This window comes from Magnolia sinica, chromosome 2 (assembly GCF_029962835.1).
Source record: "Magnolia sinica isolate HGM2019 chromosome 2, MsV1, whole genome shotgun sequence".
NCBI classification, from domain to species: Eukaryota; Viridiplantae; Streptophyta; class Magnoliopsida; order Magnoliales; family Magnoliaceae; genus Magnolia; species Magnolia sinica.
The window spans coordinates 83,930,424-83,951,546 of record NC_080574.1 but is presented as its reverse complement, the minus strand read 5'-3'; the positions used below and the strand labels follow the sequence as shown (position 1 = coordinate 83,951,546).

The following is a 21,123-nucleotide window of genomic DNA, read 5'->3' as shown; positions in this document are numbered from 1 at the left end:
AGATTGTAACACAAGCCGTACTCAAAACTGTGGGCTCTCCACTCCTCATCATCTACCAAGTACGGCGTAAATTTGGATAGCACTACAAAACGAGTCGCATACTGAGCTACCATCATACCACCCTACACTAGAGCCTCGAACTCCAATGCTCGCTGTCGTCGGATGTGATCAAGAAAATACTATCAGTCAAACCGTTCAATAAAGTCCTCCCATGTCCACTCAAAATCAGCACCTGCTGCTCGGGAGACTGATGTCCACCAGTGCTCAGCCTCACCCTAAAGAAGGAACACTGCTAATCGAACTCACCATTGGGTCGTACATCCCATCGTATCAAATATCTTCTCCACATCGGAGTACCATCTCTCAGCTACTGTCGAGTCTGGCTCGCCGTGGAAACGCGAGGGATCGAGCTATCAGAACTCTCGAAGAAGGGTGCTCATGTGCTCTTGCTCTACCTGGGCTGGCGAAACGATGAGGTGCCTGCCCTGCCCCTGATGAGTAGTCGTCACAGCCCGCAACATCTGCTGTAACTGGGAGGCACTCATGGGTACGGTCGAATCCACACCAGTCTCTGGTAGAGGAGCGGCATCCTTAGGATGGGTAATAAGAATCTCTGGTGGTGGAGTGGAGATCGTAGGTGGTAGGATGGGAGTCGCAGGTGGTGGAGCGAGAGTCGATCGAGTCACTCTCTTAGGAGGCATGTCCTACAGGAAAGGGCAAAGGTGTCTGTCAACTTTGAAAACTCTCGAAGGCATGCACGTTAAGGGTCTGTAAAAAAAGATCGCTAAGCTATCCGAACTTGGGACTTAATCATTCATAGCAGACATGTAATGTTGTTCTTAGTTATTCCCAAGTTATGCTTTGATACCAACTTCTGCCACACCCAAAACTCAAAAATCGGTCTCATAAAATTCCCGATTGCCGAATCTGGTGCCAACAGCCTCCGTAGTACCCATTCTCAGCTCCTGGCACCCATTTACTAGGTTCCAATCCTGAGACCCTATAAGGAGGATTTTCAACGTCAGTTTGATTCATAATAAGCATAACCAAAGGCATAACCCACAAATAATAACCAAAAACTCCATCACATTTCCACTATGATAAAAAAAACTTATAGGTACAATGCGTATAGACGGAAATATAATGATGATAGACAAAAGCTCCAAGATGATCTACCACGTGCTCAAGCCTTAGCGCTGCTACGATCCAATGTCATCTACAAGCAACGATCATACATAAGCTTATGGAAAGCTTAGAGGGTGGTGAAAGTGTGTGCGCAATGTAGTAATACAATTATGCAATATCAGAGGAATGTGGAATATGCTGATGAATACATGAATACTATTGGTTGTACTAAGGTCATGCGATGCAAGGCATGAATGATGTCAGTCATACTAAGGCCATGCGATGCTAAATGCAATTCAAACACACTAATCGTCATCTAAGTCCACATATCAATACAACTCAACTCTAGAATATCACCGCGGTCTAGTACACTCCAAGCAGGATTGTCACCCCATCATGTGCAACAAGGTGAGTGGAAGAGACCTCACTGTCCACCTGCAAATATTGGGCTCAACTCGTCGATAGCAGACTCATTCCTCGAGCTGGTCAAACTCAGCCTAGCTTTGTCCCCTCCTCTCGAGTGAGTAAGGCCGCACCCCCATCCAACCGACCATGACACAGTGGAAAGTGTGGCCTTCTGGTAATTGGCACTCAGCCCTCATGCATCCACTCAGTCTAGACGTTGGAGCAACCTCCTTGTACCATAAGGGTTTAGGGAATTTCACCCAGGGATATCTATAACACCCCATGTAAAATAAAATTTTTGGTGTCCAATCCTGCTAACCATGGTACGCCTGCAGAGGCTACGGCCCTGATGTTGCTAAGGCGTACAGTAATCATGTCGCACAATGCGAAATGCATGAGTCACACTATCTAGTCATGCGGCAATCCTGCGTGTATCGCGCACTCTTGTGGGCAACTCCCCCTATCAGAGAGTACCATAATAATCTGCCTAATGGCATGGGCTATGATCAATCACTCCTCAATTCAAGCATACATATGATGCATATGGGCATGGATCATGGAGCTATACTAAGCATATTATGATGATCATGTATCCCTCCTTAAATCAAGGTTGGGCCTAAGTAGCCCACCCACAATCCTAAGGATCCGGAAAGGGTTCCTTCACCATACTATTGTATGGCTGATGAGGGTCGAATATTGCATATTAGACCCTAATCATTACCAGATTTTGCGTATATGATAATGCTTAATGGAGTATTTTAATTGTATTTTTGTTACAGGATGAAGTCAGGAGCGTTAATTGAAAATTGATGTTAAAGGCATGGATTTCATGATCCAAAGTCTCCAGAGCACGGGATGGACTCCAGAGAACCAATAATGAAGATTTTACACGCCTGGGATCTGAGGAAAGCAAGCCAAAGGGGCCCGAAAAGGGTCCAGAATGCAAGATCACATGGTTCCCGCTATCCGATTAGTTCGAAACTTAATACATGGGATGAGGGCTGTAAATTAACCGTACATATTAAATTTCAGCCATTGAAGATCTCGGGAAGTGGTCCAACGGACAGATCAGCCTATTAATCTCCAATTTGGGGCCCACCTGATATTTGGAACCGCCTCAACCTTGGTATTGACGGCTAAATTACCATGATAAAGAGGATGGATGGTGTAGATTTCTTGAAATCATCACAGTGGACCCCACATTGAGTGAAATGTGCATGGTGCACATGTGCACTGCCCGAGCACCGAACGGGCTTGCGTCGGTCAGCAGCGCTGACCCGACTACCTTTTCAAAAACGGAAATCTCCGTTTCCAGCGTCTCCGCAAGCCGACCGCCGTCGTCGGTTCTGGGGCCCACCTAGTGTCCAAATGGACAATCCAAACCGTCCATCCGCTTCCTGGGGCAGTTATAACCATCGCCTAGATGTCCGTTTGGTTCCATGCATGTGTACGGACGTTGACCGCTGAAAAACGTAAAACGGACGGTGAGTTCAAAAACTCCGTGGGCCACAGCAACTCTAACTCGAAATTGGGCATTCCTAGCCATTTTTTCATCCTCCATGCAATGGACGGAGTGGATTATTGAAATAATTATCAACATGGGTCCCACCATTGCCACGGAAGTTGGTTTCGCGTCCGCGCAACAGACGACCGCTGGCAGTTTTTGCGAAGGATTGTGGGCCCCGTACGTCACCCGTACGGCCGATCCGAGCCGTCCATCTTGTAGAGTGGTTCAAGAGCTTCAAAACCATGCTGATATTCTTCTCTCATGCGTGCACACGTGCGTGATACAGAGGCCACAAAAGGGCTACCTAGTGACGTTCAAAACTGATCTTTTTGTATTTTCTTCTCTGGTCCGTGTCAATGGACATTCAAAACCACCCATTCTTGACTGAAATTTCATCCTGAATCCAATGGATGGGGTGGATTTTCCAGAAAATACCTCTGTGGGGCCCACCGATCACGGCTGTGAAAATTTGCACTTCGAGTCCTTCTACGACTCTGCCACCGACCCCAGCCATCCAGCAGCTATAAAAGGGGAGTTTTGGACGTGGGAAAGGCATTGAGAACCAGGGGATTCCAGATCTGGAGCAAGGGAGAGAAGAAAGAGAAGAAAGAGAAGAAAGAAGAGAGAAAGAGATTGTTTGGTTTGACGTTTCTTTTATGAATTTTATTTAATATTTTTTATGGATTTTATGGGTCACTAATCTCTCAGCTAGGGCTGAGATGAAGCCCCTAATTTGATTAGCTCTTGTATTGGTTGATTTACTTTGAATTTCAATTAATTTGTTTGTTTCTTTCTTTAAGTGGGCTTTATGGGTTTAAATTCTATACTTCTCCATCTATGAACTTGATTAAAGTATATATATGGATGTTGTTTGGATGCTTATTATAGGTACTTGTGTCTGATCAAGAACAAGTTTCCTATAGAGGAAGAAACAGGGTGCTTTAATGAATGTACATTCCATGTACCCGACCAAGGATATGGGATATGTCATTCATGGCATTGCTTAAAGGAATTAGACAGTTTGTATGCCCGATTAAGGACACAGATTGTGCTTTCTCTGTATAAGTGGTATCAATCTAGATCAAGGTGAATCAACAGACAAAACAAGGTTAGGATAATTAGGGGTGGATTCGAAAGTCCTAGTGCTCTCTCTCTGATTGAATTTTCTTCCCTGTTCTTAATTAATTGTTTTTCATAAAATTGTGCTTAGAAATTTATTCCATTATTTGTTGGATTAGTTAAGGAGAATCATAGATTTGAATTGTGACGACTAGTCCTCGTGGGAACGATCTCGTAATACGTACCGTATCTGCATCTGATTCGTATACTTGCGAGTTTAAAAATTATTTAAATCGTGTTGGTTTAAATAAAACATCAAGTTTTTGGCGCCTATTTTGTTCCAATTGGATTTAAGATTCTCTCTTATCATAATTCATAGTCTTAGGTTTTTTACTACCTTTAGGTTAAATTTTTTTAGAAACTAACCTATTTCCTGTTTTGTAGGGACCTGACATAAACTACTAATTTGGTAATCTCTTTCCAAATTTTCTATTTTTTTTTTCTAATTTCTATTTTTAGAATTAAGGTTTTATTTTTTTTAGAAAGTTTCTATTTCTAGGCTAATTTATTTTATTTTTAGAAATTTCCTATTTTCTAATTCTAGATTCTAATTCTTCTTTCAAGTAACTTTCTATTTTCTAGTTTTAGAAATTTTTTCCCTTTTTAGAAACTAACTTAGTTTTTATTTCTAAGATTACAAACTTTCTTTTTTAGAAATTAACCATTGCTTAGGATTTTTTTTCTAGCATTATTTTAGTAAATTTAATTTATTTTTGTTTTCTTTTTGAATTAAGGAAGGAAGCTGCTAAATAACATTGTCTTCAAAAGGAGGAGCTCTCAAATCTTCAGACATTCATCATCTCCTTTTCTCGGGTTCTTCTTTCCAATTCTCGTTTACATAGCTTTCTCTTGTTTTTAGGAATTCATAACTTTTTCCTTTAGTTTTATTCATCTTAGGTTGCATCTTAGTTTAGTTTTCTTTCTTATATTGATAACATAGTTTATGCTGGGACGTAGATCTCTGAACATAGAACTAGCACCGTTTGATCCTAAGATTGAAAGAACAATTCGTAAAAGATTGAGAAATAATCCTGTTGAAATGGCGAATGAGACTGAAGTTAAAGCTCTCAAAGATTATTCAGCTCCTGTCCAATTTAATGCGCCTTCATGCATAGTGTTGCCAACCACTACGGCAGCACACTTTGAACTTAAACCTGGAGTCATACAATTGTTGCCATCCTTTTATGGATTGGACAAGGAGGACCCATATCATCATGTGAAAGAATTCTTAAACATTTGCTCCACCTTTAAGTTCCAAAACTTCTCAGATGATTCGATCCGCCTACGCCTGTTTCCTTTTTCTTTGAAGGATAAGGCGAAAGCATGGTTGAATTCTCTAGAAGTTGGATCTATCACTACATGGGACCAACTGTCTAAGAAGTTCTTAAATAAGTTCTTCCCCGTTCACAAAACCAATGCCCTCCGTAGAGAAATTACTAACTTCACACAAAAAGAGGGCGAGCACTTTCATGAATGTTGGGAAAGATGGAAGGACTTGCTTCTTAAATGTCCTCACCATGGTTTTGAGAAGTGGCAACAAGTTCAATACTTCTATGACGGTCTGACACCACAAAACCGCATGGTTGATGCCACCAGTGGAGGGTCATTCATGACCAAAAGTGATGTCGAAGCGTGGAACTTCTTTGAAACCTTGTGCGAAAATTCCCAGCAATGGGATTATTCAAATAGAGGTGACAGAAGTCCCCAACCACAAAAGAGAGGTGGTATATATGAGATAGGAGTCATGCCAGAGCTGAGCGCCAAGCTTGATAACCTGATAAAGAAAGTTGATGCTCTGGTATTAAATAGTAGACCACCACAAACAGCTCAAGTCGAGGCATATGCCACATGTTCTAGTCCTGCCCATCCTATGCAGTCTTGTCCATCTGGTGCAGCATTCCCAGAACTTCTCTCTGAACAAGTTCATGCTATGAACACTTTTCAAAAATCTGGGAATGATCCTTACTCGAACACATACAACCCAGGGTGGGCTAGACATCCAAATTTCTCTTGGGCAAAAGGACCACAACAAGGAGGACCATCTGGAAATCCTCCCATGCAACCGCACCTCCAAGTTGGCAGTTAACAACCTCAACAGTTTCCACAATATCAACAATTGCCTACACAATCAAGGAAACCATCTCTTGAGGATACACTCCATCTTTTCATGCAGAGTTCTCTCCAATTCCAAAAAGACACCCAACAAACCTTACTGGCCAACCAGCAAAGCTTACATGCAAATGCATAATCCATTGCCAAGCTGGAAGTACAAATGGGTCAACTAGCTACCACATTGAGTGAGAGAGAGAAGGGCAAGTTCCCTAGCCAACCTGAGGCTAATCCAAAGGGACAGTATGAGATTGGCTCTAATTCCAACCAAGGGCAATATCATGAACAGGCCAAATCGATCACTACCCTTAGGTCAGGCAAGCAGATTGATAACAGAATAGAGATGCCTGGGGATGAATCAAATTCTAAAACAGAAGATCAAGATGAAGCAGAGAGCCATACCAATGCATCCAAAGTCCAAAAGCTCTCTGACTCTCCAAGAGCCACTAATGTGCCACCTTATGTGCCCAAAGCACCCTTTCCTCAACGTCTGGCACCAATAAAGAAAAGAAATAACTTTGATGAAATCTTGGATGTGTTTCAAAAAGTGCAAGTCAACATCCCGTTGCTTGACGCTATCAAGCAAGTCCCTGCTTACGCTAAGTTTCTTAAAGATTTATGCACTCAAAAGCGTAAGCAGAATGTTCATAAGAAAGTCTTCCTTGCAGAGCAGCTCAGCTCCATGATTCAACATAACACCCCTCCTAAATTTAGGGATCCAGGAGCTCCCACCATTTCTTGCGGCATAGGAGATCATAAGATCGGGAAGGCATTACTTGATTTAGGGGCGAGTGTCAATTTGTTACCATATTCGGTTTATGAGCAGCTAGGACTTGGTGAGTTGAAACCGACTAAGGTAACATTACAACTAGCCGATAGATTTGTCAAGGTGCCCCGGGGTGTTATTGAAGATGTGTTAATCCAGGTTGATAAATTTTATTTTCCAGTGGATTTCATAGTTATAGATACTCAGCCTGTCCAAAATCTTCATAGTCAGATCCCAGTCATTTTGGGTCGTCCATTTTTGGCCACATCTAATGCTATTATCAATTGCAGGAATGGAGTTATGAAATTGTCCTTTGGTAACATGAATATTAAACTCAATGTTTTTAATGCAGGACAACAATCCTCAGATTTGGATGACATATTTGAAGTGGACATGATCGAGAGCCTTGTGCAGGACTCCTTCCATACATCTTTTGAAGATCCTCTTGAGACCTGCTTAGCACAATCGGGCATGAATTTTGACATTGATAGTCCCATCCATGAAGTCAATGCATTGCTCGACTCTACTCCTATATTGGAGACTGAAAAATGGAGAGCGAAAGTGGAACCTCTTCATCCCTCTGAGACTCTTCCTGACAGCACAGTTTGTAACTCTGAGAAGACAAAGGCGAGCAGGCTGCTTAATGTTCTTAGAGCATATAAGGCAGCAATTGAACGGAAGATAGAAAAAATCCAGGGAGTATGCCCCACTGTATGGATGGATCATGCTGTGGTAATATCGCATAAAATGCAAAGGAAGTGTGATCCTAACATAGAAGAAGTCGTTCGAGCAGAAGTCCTTAAATTATTTGACGACAGTGTCAGTTGCCTTATTTCAGATAGCACAGTTCATGGGAACTCACATCACTTGTCTGGGATCGGTTAATGAAAGTGTTGAGGGAATTTCTTTGGCGGACCCTGGTTATAAAGATTATTTCATTCATGGTCCGTTCTTGTCTGGCTGAAGACGTTAAACTTAGCGCTTATGGGAGGCAACCCAGCCTTTTGCTTTATTGTATTGCTTTTTATTTCATTCATTTTCATTTTTCTTAGTTAGTTACTTCAATGTTTGTGGGTAACATTATTGCAAACCCTCACGAGACTACAACTCGTCCACTAGGGGTAACCTAGGGGTTTAAAGGCTTGTTGCATGCGCTAAATGCAATCGAGAGCACCTACGAAAGTGGTATAGGTAGGATCTTCTTTTCTTTTTCTTTTTGTTATTTTTGCTTTTGTTAATTTCTCTCTTGCCCTAACTTGCTCTTACATTGATAATTTTGGGAAGCCTCTTGATTCTCCGTCCAGGTACTATCTTTCCCTCATTCCTCTTTTATTATTCGTTGTCCCATGTGCATCGCATGATTATTTCTTTTACATTGAGGACAATGTAGATTTTAGGTTGGGGGTGGGAGATTAGGTTACCTAATCAGTATTTTCTTGGTCTTGAGGAAAATTTGTGAAAATTTTAAAATTTTTTCTGAATTTCTATTGAATTCAAAGTGATTTTGACGGATAGTTGTGATTTTAACATTATAAGATACATGATGTTGGTAACTAATGACTCTTGGATTTGGCCATCTGCTTGATTTCACAGTCAATTTTGAATTGTTAATCCATGATTAGAAGTTGTAAACATTGATTGAGCCATGATTCACATATCACATCTCGCTTACACATTAAGTTTTAGTTCGATAACTGAATGATTAACTTGGTAAAAAGAAGAATTAAAAGGCTAAGTCACATAATCTTCACCATAGGTTTGCTCCCTATAGGTGCAGATTTGATTCTCCATAGTTGACATATGAAAAAAAAAAAGTTAGGCGACAAGTTTTCGCCATAGGTTTGCTCCCTATAGGTAAGAATTTGATTCCCCTCATTGCGTTACTGCTCATAAAGAAAATCAAAGGCTGGTAAAATGAAAAGTTAATCTGTGAGATAAGTGTTGGTTTCAAGCTTGGTTGTCACGAATTACCAATGATATCATGAGATTGACAATTGGATCTCTTAATGTTTGTAGGTCGAGATTACACATTACATTCATGGAGCTCGATGTTCAGAATTGTTCCAATTAATGGATTAATATGTTGAACTTGATTATGAAGTTTACCGTGAGCTTGATTTCAGGAGACAATTCTACTTACCATTCATGAATCTTAGAATTTTCACATCTCAGATATCTGTTCACAAGTCACTTGAGTTACAGGAATTGTCTTTTATTTCTGAAATTATTTTTCGCATGTTTTGCTCGGGACTAGCAAAATGCTGGTTGGGGGTTGTGATGAGGGTCGAATATTGCATATTAGACCCTAATCATTACCAGATTTTACGTATATGATAATGCTTAATGGAGTATTTTAATTGTATTTTTGTTACAGGATGAAGTCAGGAGCGTTAATTGAAAATTGATGTTAAAGGCATGGATTTCATGATCCAAAGTCTCCAGAGCACGGGATGGACTCCAGAGAACCAATAATGAAGATTTTACACGCCTGGGATCTGAGGAAAGCAAGCCAAAGGGGCCCGAAAAGGGTCCAGAATGCAAGATCACATGGTTCCCGCTATCCGATCAGTTCGAAACTTAATACATGGGATGAGGGCTGTAAATTAACCGTACATATTAAATTTCAGCCATTGAAGATCTCGGGAAGTGGTCCAATGGACAGATCAGCCTATTAATCTCCAATTTGGGGCCCACCTGATATTTGGAACTGCCTCAACCTTGGTATTGACGGCTAAATTACCATGATAAAGAGGATGGATGGTGTAGATTTCTTGAAATCATCACAGTGGACCCCACATTAGTGACATGTGCATGGTGCACATGTGCACTGCCCGAGCACCGAACGGGCTTGGAAATCTCCGTTTCCAGCGTCTCTGCAAGCCGACCCCCGTCGTCGGTTCTGGGGCCCACCTAGTGTCCAAATGGACAATCCAAACCGTCCATCCGCTTCCTGGGGCAGTTATAACCATCGCCTAGATGTCCGTTTGGTTCCATGCATGTGTACGGACGTTGACCGCTGAAAAACGCAAAACGGACGGTGAGTTCAAAACTCCGTGGGCCACAGCTACTCTAACTCGAAATTGGGCATTCCTAGCCGTTTTTTCATCCTCCATGCAATGGACGGAGTAGATTATTGAAATAATTATCAAAATGGGTGCCACCATTGCCACAGAAGTTGGTTTCGCGTCCGCGTAACGGACGACCGCTAGCCGTTTTTGCGAAGGATTGTGGGCCCCGTACGTCACCCGTACGGCCGATCCGAGCCGTCCATCTTGTAGAGTGGTTCGAGAGCTTCAAAACCATGCTGATATTCTTCTCTCATGCGTGCACACGTGCGTGATACAGAGGCCACAAAAGGGCTACCCGGCGACGTTCAAAACTGATCTTTTTGTATTTTCTTCTCTGGGCCGTGTCAATGGACATTCAAAACCACCCATTCTTGACTGAAATTTCGTCCTGAATCCAATGGACGGGGTGGATTTTCCAGAAAATACCTCTGTGGGGCCCACCGATCACGGCTGCGAAAAATTACACTTCGAGTCCTTCTACGACTCTGCCACCGACTCACCACTATACCTATAAAAGAGGAGTTTTGGACGTGGGAAAGGCATTCAGAACCAGGGGATTCCAGATCTGGAGCAAGGGAGAGAAGAAAGAGAAGAAAGAGAAGAAAGAAGAGAGAAAGAGATTGTTTGGTTTGACGTTTCTTTTATGAATTTTATTTAATATTTTTTATGGATTTTATGGGTCACTAATCTCTCAGCTAGGGCTGAGATGAAGCCCCTAATTTGATTAGCTCTTGTATTGGTTGATTTACTTTGAATTTCAATTAATTTGTTTGTTTCTTTCTTTAAGTGGGCTTTATGGGTTTAAATTCTATACTTCTCCATCTATGAACTTGATTAAAGTATATATATGGATGTTGTTTGGATGCTTATTATAGGTACTTGTGTCTGATCAAGAACAAGTTTCCTATAGAGGAAGAAACAGGGTGCTTTAATGAATGTACATTCCATGTACCCGACCAAGGATATGGGATATGTCATTCATGGCATTGCTTAAAGGAATTAGACAGTTTGTATGCCCGATTAAGGACACAGATTGTGCTTTCTCTGTATAAGTGGTATCAATCTAGATCAAGGTGAATCAACAGACAAAACAAGGTTAGGATAATTAGGGGTGGATTCAAAAGTCCTAGTGCTCTCTCTCTGATTGAATTTTCTTCCCTGTTCTTAATTAATTGTTTTTCATAAAATTGTGCTTAGAAATTCATTCCATTATTTGTTGGATTAGTTAAGGAGAATCATAGATTTGAATTGTGACGACTAGTCCTCGTGGGAACGATCTCGTAATACGTACCGTATCTGCATCTGATTCGTATACTTGCGAGTTTAAAAATCATTTAAATCGTGTTGGTTTAAATAAAACATCAAGTTTTTAGACCGCTAGATGCCCTAGGGGGCCCAAATGAGTCTTAGATGGACTTCAAAAAAATAAAACAAGTAATCCCACTAACAACCAATGGGGGCTCAATATCTTGGGATAACCCAATGAGAATAGGTGGATCATGCAAATGGGGCCCAATAATTAGGGTCAACCCACTTAGAGAATGGTGCAAATGGGCCTAACAAGGCCTAAGGGAAGGTCACAATAAGGACATTTAACCATCATTGCCCATCAATGTGGACATCTAACCAACATTGCTCCCAAGGAGTGGCCCACATAAGGGATTCATACACAACGTAACGATCACAAATACATCACATTGGATCTTATTCATGGGCCTCTCATATATCGCGTTGGGCTTCCTACAAGGGCCTCAAATGTATTACAATGGGTCATGCCCATGGGCCTCGAATACGTCACAATGGGCCACGCCCATGGGCCTCAAACGCATCACATTGGCCTCGTCTAAGGGCCTTGATGCTGGGCCTCATATATAATAAGTGGGCCGCATCATATGGGCCTCATACATATCAAGTGGATCGTGTCCACAGGCTGCACCAATGGGCCTCAAACACATCAAGTCGGGCCCACCCTTAAGTATTTTTGAGATCCGACCTATTCATAAGTTAACATAGATATAAATGAAGTGAAAACCAAATATCAGCTTGAGTGGAAACTACTGTGTCTCCTAAGAAGTTCGAACGGTGGATATCACTGTCCCCATTAATTTTTGATGGTGGGGGTCTGCTTGAACTTTAGATCTGACCCATTCTTTTACTCATGCCATAAAATGATATCTCGAATGGTTGGACGGTTGGATACAACACATGCTTCATGGTGGGTCCCATAGATAGACAGCGTGGATGAAACAGGTGGGTCCCACAGAACATGCTGCCGTCAGTACAGCAGCTAGGCAGCTGCGTATGATACAGATGTTGCTGCTTCACATATCATAGGTGGGTCCTACGTAGGGCCCACCACAACCTTTATCATAAATATAATATATATATTTAATACAATAACAACGTCCAGGCCCTAGACAACCTGGACAGATGCAAACATCAAGGTGTAGCCCCACACGTGGGGTGGGTCCCAACAACGTCCAGGCCTTGGACGACCTTGATCATACATCACAGTGTAGCCCCACACGTGGGGTGGGTCCTAACAATGTCCAGGCCCTGGACGGCCTGGATTATACATCACGGTGTAGCCCCACACATGGGGGTAGGTCCCACCGTCCAAGGATGCTGTGGATAAAATACATGAGGTGTGTCCCATGTGATGGGCCACCCTCCTCATAAAATAGTAATATTATATTATATATTATAATAATATTATATATATATATTTTTGTAACTAGTTAATACACCCCACTATCAGTTCACCTTCCAGGTGGGCATGTCCAGTGTTCAGGTACACCGGACGGTCTGGATGCATGAATCAAGGTGGGTCCCACGTGGATGTGGCCCACCTGATTTGGATTAATCTAATATTTGTGTTTTCCCATCACCGATAAGGTAGGGCCCACATGGCCTGGACGGTGTAGATCCAACAAGACCATTAAGTGGGTCCTATAAAGGTGGACGACATGGATAAGATGCATACTTCATGGTGGGGTCCATCCGGGTGGGCCACACGACCATATCATCACCAAATCAAATGAAAGAGAGGGAGAGAGAGAGAGAGAGAGAAAGAAAAAAAAGAGAGGCGAGTGATGGAGGGACCCCGACACTATGGGCCCTTCCTTCCATGTTTACAACAGACATCAAGTGGGTCCCATTACATGTGGGCCCACCGATCAAAATCAATGGTGGAGATCCATTCTCCACCAAAAGCAAGGTCTAGATGACCCTTATTCATATAAGAAAATTAAACATCATGATGGGGTCCATGGAGAATGGCCCCATCATGGAATGATCATGTGAATCATGGTGGGCCATCAGCCACATCTAGGGTCCAAAGTGGGATCCATACCATCAATCGGTAAGCCCCACTTGGCCCCTCATCAAAAATACAAAAAAATCTAAGCCTACGAAACACCCATGGTTGATCTTCTTGATCCGATGGTAAGGTAGTCTCCTTGGCTTCGAACTCAACAGAAGATGATGAAAAATGAAGGGTTGAGATTGGAGATGAAGGGTTGAGAGGGTCAGGAAGTGGGCCACCCACAAAACTCTCTCATGGAGGTTGGGAGAGCTTGGGACGTGGGATTTTTTTGTTGTGTTGAAAAATGGGTTTGAGAAATGAGAGAGAGAGGATTGTAAGGAGAGAGAGGGATGAGCAATGGAGTGATGGGTGAAGTGAGTGATGGGCGTGTAAGAGATCTGTTGACTTTTGGGGTAGCTTATGTAAGAGGGGTATGGGTTGTGTAAGGGATTGTTGACTTATGGGGTTGCTTGGGGATGGGGTGTGAGGTGATGTGTACTTGACATGTACTTAACCATTGATGGGATTGATGTGATGTTCTCTTAGATTTTGCAAATGCGCGACATTTTTCCTCGAACTGAACATGGGCCCGCATCTCCTAGTCTGGGTGTCACCTTAGGGCGCAAGACGCGACATCGGATCCGTGGCAACGTTGTGGTCACTACGGTACAAGTCTCAAGTTGAGTCGACTCAGGTTAACAACGTGTGATTCAGGGTCACATGTAAATGCCTGTTACAGGTCGTGGGTCGCCGAAATTCGACAAGGAGGGTCGCGAGAATCTACGGAATGGTACGGACTATGATACGGGTCTTGCAGTAGACACATAATCTAACACAATAATCTTATCTTCAACAAGTTCTCGAATAAAATGATGATGGATGTCAATATGTTTGGTCCAAGAATGTTGAACAGGATTTTTGGAGATGTTGATAACACTTGTGTTGTCAAAGAAAAGACTCATTATGGGTTACTCAATCCCATAATCCAGCAGCATTTGTTTCATCCAAAGGAGTTGTGCATAATAACTACCTATAACAAAATATTCGGCCTCGGCAGTGGACATGGATATTGAATTTTGGTTCTTGCTCTACCAAGAGACCAGACAATTTCCAATATAAAAACATCCTCCACTTGTTGATTTTCGATCATCCAAATTTCCAACCAAATCGGCGTCAGAGTATCCAACAATAGTGGTGGATGTTTCAAATATATACATAGGCCGAAAGAGGTAGTTCCCGCTATGGATTTGATGATTCTCTTAATAGCCATTAAGTGGGATTCCTTAGGATCTTCCTAAAACCGAGCACATACTCTCACACTAAAAGATATATCTGGACGACTGGCTGTGAGATACAATAGGCTTCCTATCATATTCCGATAGAGATGTTGATCCACACTTTTGCCATTAACATCTTTGGAGAGTTTGAGTGTGGTGCTCATGGGAGTATGATAAGTACGACCAGATTCGAGCCCAAATCTTTTCACCAAGTCGTTTGCATATTTGGTCTGACATATGAAGATTCCATCATTTAATTGCTTCAGTTGTAAGCCTAAAAAGAAGTTTAATTCGTCGGCCATACTCATTTCAAATTCTGATTTCATGGGATCGGCAAATTTGTATGCAATATCTTCACATGTTGAACCAAAGACTATATCGTCCACATAGCTCTGTGCAATGAGCAATGAATCCTTTGTCTTTTGAGTGAATAGTGTTTTATCTACACTTCCCCTATAAAATTTATGATCCAAAAGAAATTTCGTCAATCGTTCATACCAAGCATGTGGTGCTTGTTTGAGACCATAAAGTGTTTTGTTTAGATGATAAACATGATGAGGATACTTAAGATCTGAAAATCCCTTAGGTTGTTCTACATAAACTTCTTTATCAAGATCCTCATTAAGAAATGCCCTTTTTACATCCATTTGAAAGTTTAAATTTCTAGGGACATGCAATAGACATGAGTATTCCGATAGACTCAAGACAAGCTACAGGCACTACGTGAAAAATGGAAAAAAATGACAGATTTAGAGATGGTTCTGGACCGTCTCTAAAATTGCTTGGTTTAAAGACGCTTTAGAGACGGCCGTAAACCGTCTCTAAAATTTTAGACGGCCCCTGACCGTCCTTAATATTGTCTTAAAAATTTGAACGTCCATAAATTATTTAAGACAGTCGTTGACCATCTTATATGGGTCATCTGAGACGGTCATTGGCCGTCCTCATTAGAAACGGTCCTTGACCGTCTTATATGCGGCCATCTGAGACGGTCATTGGCTGTCTTTTACTTGTAATCTGAGACTGTCAAAGACCGTCTCTATTAGAGACGGTTCTTGGCCGTCTTATAGCCCTGGCAAAGACCGTCTCTATTGGAGACGGTCCTAAACCGTCTCTATTGGAGACTGTCAAAGACCGTCTCTATCAGAGACGGTCCTAAACCGTCTTATAGCCCTATCAAAGATTGTCTCTAATGCTCAGGTCAAATTTTAAGAAGCTTAAAAAAATTATGAATTTCGAAAAAAAAAAAATTAGTTGAGAAGCTTAAAAAAATAATTAAGAATGTTTAAGGAAATTTTAAATTTTAAAAAAAAAAACTATAATTTTATAAAAAGCTAGATTTTGAAAAAAAAAATAAGAACTTTGAATAATGTTGATAATTTTGAAAAAAAAAATTGATAAAAGAAATGGTATTTTGAAAAAGAAAATTAAAAAATTAAACAAAATTGTGAAAAAATTGATAAATTGTAAAAAAAAAATTATTTTTTAAAAAAGAAAACTAGATTTTGTATTTTTACAAGAAAAATTAAAAAGTTATATAACAAAAGTGAGATTTAAAAAATGATATTTTGAAAAAGAAAATTTTAAAAATTAAACAAAATTGTGAAAAAATTCACAAATTGTAAAAAAAAGTATATATTTTAAAAAGGAAAACTAGATTTTGTATTTTTGATAAGAAAAATTAAAAAGTTATATAACAAAAGTGAGATTTAAAAAATGATATTTTGAAAAAAAATTTAAAAAAATTAAATAAAATTGTGAAAAAATTGATAAATTGTAAAAAAATATATTTTTTTTTTTAAAAAAAGAAAGCTAGATTTTGTATTTTGACAAGAAAAATTGAAAAGTTAGATAACAAAAGTGAGGTTAAAAAAATGATATTTTGAAAAAGAAAATTTAAAAAATTAAACAAAATTGTGAAAAAATTGACAAATTGTAAAAAAATATATAGTTTAAAAAAGAAAACTAAATTTTGTAAAAAAAATGTTAAATTTATTTATAATGAAAATGATATTTAGTTAAAAGAGTAAAAAAAATATACATTTTGAAAAAAAAAATGTTAAATTTATTTGTGAAAAACAAAATTACTAAATTATTAGGCACATCCACTAATTGAACCTTTAATCGTTTTTGGACAATATAATCAGTTCAAAATGAAGAGTAAATAACTTCAGATGTTTAAATGAAATTTCACTGAAATTGTTGATCAATCTTGTATGCCCAATATCTTTCTTATATGTAGCATGATTGGGGCGAGTAACTAGTCAAATTGAGAGTATTGATCAGTAAAATAGAGTGAATGGACTAGACATGTAAAATGGGCCAAATATTCTGGTTAGAATTGTGACCCAACTTACTGACTTCGTGAGAACCTAAGAATTGATGTTAGTAAGTTTTGTGGGCCCCATCATGATGTATGTCGAACATCAACACCGTGGATTTGATGTGTCCCCTTTAGGTTATGAGATATCTCAAAAATCATCAGTAAATGAAACTCAAGTGGGCCATACCATTTAAAACTATGTGAAGACATCCTAAAAAATATAAAAGCATTTGGTGGGGCCCACATGAGTTTTCGATGCAGTTGAAACTTGGTCTGACCCCTCATCTAAGTGGGACACACATAATGAGTGGGTTGGATATGTGAGTCACATTTAGGCAGGCGCAATATATGATTATGAATGTTTTGAGGAAACCTTTCTCCACTACATTTAAGTGAGTTACTGGTTACCTTTATCAGAGTAAACTCTGTGGGATTCACCATTTTTTATTTATTTTATCCACTCCATTCATCCATGTTAACAGATAATTTGAGGTTTAAAGAACAAAAACGAAGCATATCCAAAGCTCAAGTGGACCACACCACAGGAAATAGTGTGATTGAACCTCTACCATTTAAAATTTCTTGGGGGCCATAGAAGTTTTGAATCAAGCTGATGTTTGTGTTTTCTATTCATTTATATATTTTTGATATTATGAACAACCGTTAACTGTTTTTGGACGATTAGTTCGGACATGAAGAGTAAATAACTTCAGATGTTTAAATCAAAATTCACTCAAATTGTTGATTAATCGTGTTTGCCCAATATCTTTCTTATATGTAGTATGATCGAGGCGAGTAACTAGTCAAATTGAGGGTAATGATCAGTAAAATAGAGTGAATGGACCAGACATGTAAAATGGGCCCATCATGATGTGTGTCGAACATCAACACCGTGCATTTGATGTCTCCCCTTTAGCTTATGAGATATCTCAAAAATCATACGTATACTAAACTCAGGTGTTGATTACCATTTAAAACTATGTGAAGACATCTAAAAAAATATAAACAGTACAATATTGGATGTCATACCATTTTGGGGCCATAAAAGTTTTGGATCAAGTTGATTTTTGTTTTTTCCCTTCATCTGGCCCTGTATGACCTAATTAACATATTGGATGTCAAATAAATAGTACAGTAAGCCTTAGGAGGATTTTAATGATGGATATCCAATTACTATTGATTTCATGTGGTGTGGTGCACCTAAGATTTCTGTGGTGGGGTCCACTACAGATTTATATCTGCCTCATTCTTTAGCTCATGACGTAAAATGATATCTCAAAATGGATGGACGGTGTGGATATAACAAATACATCATAGTGGGGCCCACAAAACTTGGTGGATGTTGGTCTGTGCTCTATGGGTCCCACCATGATGTATGTGTTTCATCCAAGTGGGACACACATAATGAATGGGCTAGATCTATGAACCACATCTAGGTGGGCCCAATAAATTATTATTTTTAAGGTCGTGGCCCACCATGGAATGGTGCATCTGATTGATGGGGCAAATCCAAAGTTCAAGTGGACCCACCATAGAAAGAGTGGGATAGTGACACCCACTATTGAAACCTTCTTAGGGTCCGCCGCGATGTTTATTTGAGATCCAACCTGTTTATAAGTTAATACAGACATGGATGCAGTTGAAAATTGGTTTGACCCCTCATCCAAGTGGGACACACGTAATGAGTGGGTTGGATATGTGAATCACATTTAGGCAAACCCAATATATGATTATGAATATTCTAAGGAAACCCCTCCATTATATTATGTGGTGTGACCCACATTTAGGCTGATGTTTGTGTTTTCCCTTCATTCATATTTTTTTGATATTATGAACATGTTGGATGATGCTCTGTGGGCCCCGTGGCTGGTGGTCGATGTATGTGTTTCATCCTATCCGTTCATCCATTTTTACTGATCATTTCATGGCTTATCCCAAAAAGAGGAGTTACCCTCCATTAAAATATTCATAATCATTTGTTAGGCCCACCGAGATGTGGTTCACAAATCTAGCCCATCCATTATGTGTGTCCCACTTGGATGAGGAGTCAGACCAAGTTTCAAATGCATAAAAATTTCAGGTGGGCCCCACCAAGTGCTTTTATATGTTTTAGGCATTTCTTCACATGATTTTAAATGGTATGGCTCACCTAAGTTCCGTATACGGCTGATTTTTGGGATATCCCATAATTTAAAGGGGGTCCATCAAATGCACGGTGTTGATGTTTGACACATGTTATGGTGGGGCCCACACAGCTTGACCTTTGTGTTTAATCCAAGCTGTCCCCATGAGGTCAAGCTGTGTGGGCCCTATCATGACATGTGTCAAACATCAACACCGTGCATTTGATGGGTCCCTTTTAAATTATAGGATATCCCAAAAATCAACCGTATATGGAACTCCGGTGGGCCATACCATTTAAAATCATGTGAAGACATGCCTAAAACATATAAAAGCACTTGGTAGGCCCCACCTGAAATTTGGATGTGTTTGAAACTTGATATGACCCCTCATCCAAGTGGCACACACATAATGGATGGACTGGATTTGTGAATCACATCTCAGTGGGCCTAAAAAATAGTTATGAATGTTTTAATGGAGGGTAACCCCTCTCAACTTTTGTATGTGGTGTGGCTCACACAAGTAATAGATTAATTTGATTTTTAATCCCTAGGCCCACCATGGGATGGTGCATCTGACTGATGGGGTAGATGTTTGACACGCATCATGGTGGGGCCCACAGAGCCATACCAAACCCCGACCTAAATTTGGGCGCGCGCTCAAAAACAGAGTCACGCCCCAAAAAAACCCCAAATCCCAAATCTCTCCCTCCCTCTCTCTCGCTCTCGCTCTCGCTCTCTCTCTCTCTCTGTTCCCTAACCCATATCTCCTTCAATCTCTTTCTCTGATCCAAGATTTAGGGTTCTCTTCTCTCTTTTCTTATCTACATGGAGAACGCCAAAGAATCTAACCATGGCAACCAACCCAACGAAGAAAACCCTAACCCTAACTCCGAGTCCGAACCAGAACTCGAATCCATCCCCTCATCTTGACAGCCTTCCCGCACGCCCTTCACCAGCCTCAGCCAAGTTGATGACGATCTGGCCCTCGTCCGTACACTTCAAGAACAGGTTCATCGTTATTCTGTTTAGGGTTTGGGTTTTCTTGAATTAGCTCCTTCTTTCATTCTCTATCTTTTTTGTTGATTGGGTTTTGTTGCTTATGGGCCAGGAAAGGGCGTATATGATGCTTAGAATGAATGGTGGTGATGGAAGCGGTTATGGAAGTTCTGATAGTGGTAGTTATGTTTATGAAGATGAAGCTGGTGATGATCCGAATGATGATGGGAATGATGATGGGAGCATTGATGATGGTGAAGATGCATTCGATGTGCATGGACGGGCCCCGAGTGAGGATGAATTGGGTGTGGAGATCGACCCATCAGCGTTTGATAGTGATGAGGCATATGCGAGGGCCCTTCAGGATGCAGAGGAGCGAGAAGTTGTTTTTCGCTTGATGGCCCTTGCCGGCATCAATGATTGTGAGTTCACTCGAACTATGGTATTTTAAATTAGACAAAATCTGGTTGGATTGCATGGCATGAATTTCCATGACTGCTGCACTGCACTTGCATTGGACACCATTAGCAACTGAACCGTTTGTGGGATGGGTTCTACTGTGGTCGGGCCTCTGTAGATGATATCACCAATTAGGTTGTCTTATCTATCCTATCTGATGACTTCTAAATGGATTATAGCATGGGAAAAGCTCGCCAGTTGGATCTATAGGATAATCCAATCTGTACAATTTGTGGAGACTGGTCTATTTATTTGGGGGCCCACTCAATTCAAAGTATCATCATTGTTATATTTGAGCCTCTTTCAACTTCCAATTGTTATGTACAATTGCAGTTCAAAATATGGGTCTCAATTTTTTTAATCAAAATGATGAATGAATAGCAATGGAATGGAGCATGTAATTTTATCTAAACAGTGATTTTGAAAACTAAAATTTATTGACAGCATGAGATTGAAGGAATTTACTAGCTACTATGGTCTTAAGATAAGCTTTTGATTGTGTGGGTGATTTGAAGTTATCGACCATGATAAATTTATCATGC

At 40.4% G+C, this 21,123-nt stretch overlaps 1 non-coding gene and 1 pseudogene across 1 annotated transcript; one reads left to right on the top strand and one right to left on the bottom strand.

The window, feature by feature from the left end:
• Positions 1 to 5,573: 5,573 nt before the first annotated feature.
• Positions 5,574 to 5,680, bottom strand: LOC131238116 (small nucleolar RNA R71). Its single transcript, XR_009167530.1, has one exon. It is a non-coding gene; the product is annotated as a small nucleolar RNA R71 (small nucleolar RNA).
• A 14,271-nt stretch (positions 5,681 to 19,951) lies between these two features.
• On the top strand, positions 19,952 to 20,573 carry LOC131226154 (E3 ubiquitin ligase BIG BROTHER-related-like; annotated as a pseudogene).
• The last annotated feature ends 550 nt before the right edge of the window (positions 20,574 to 21,123 follow it).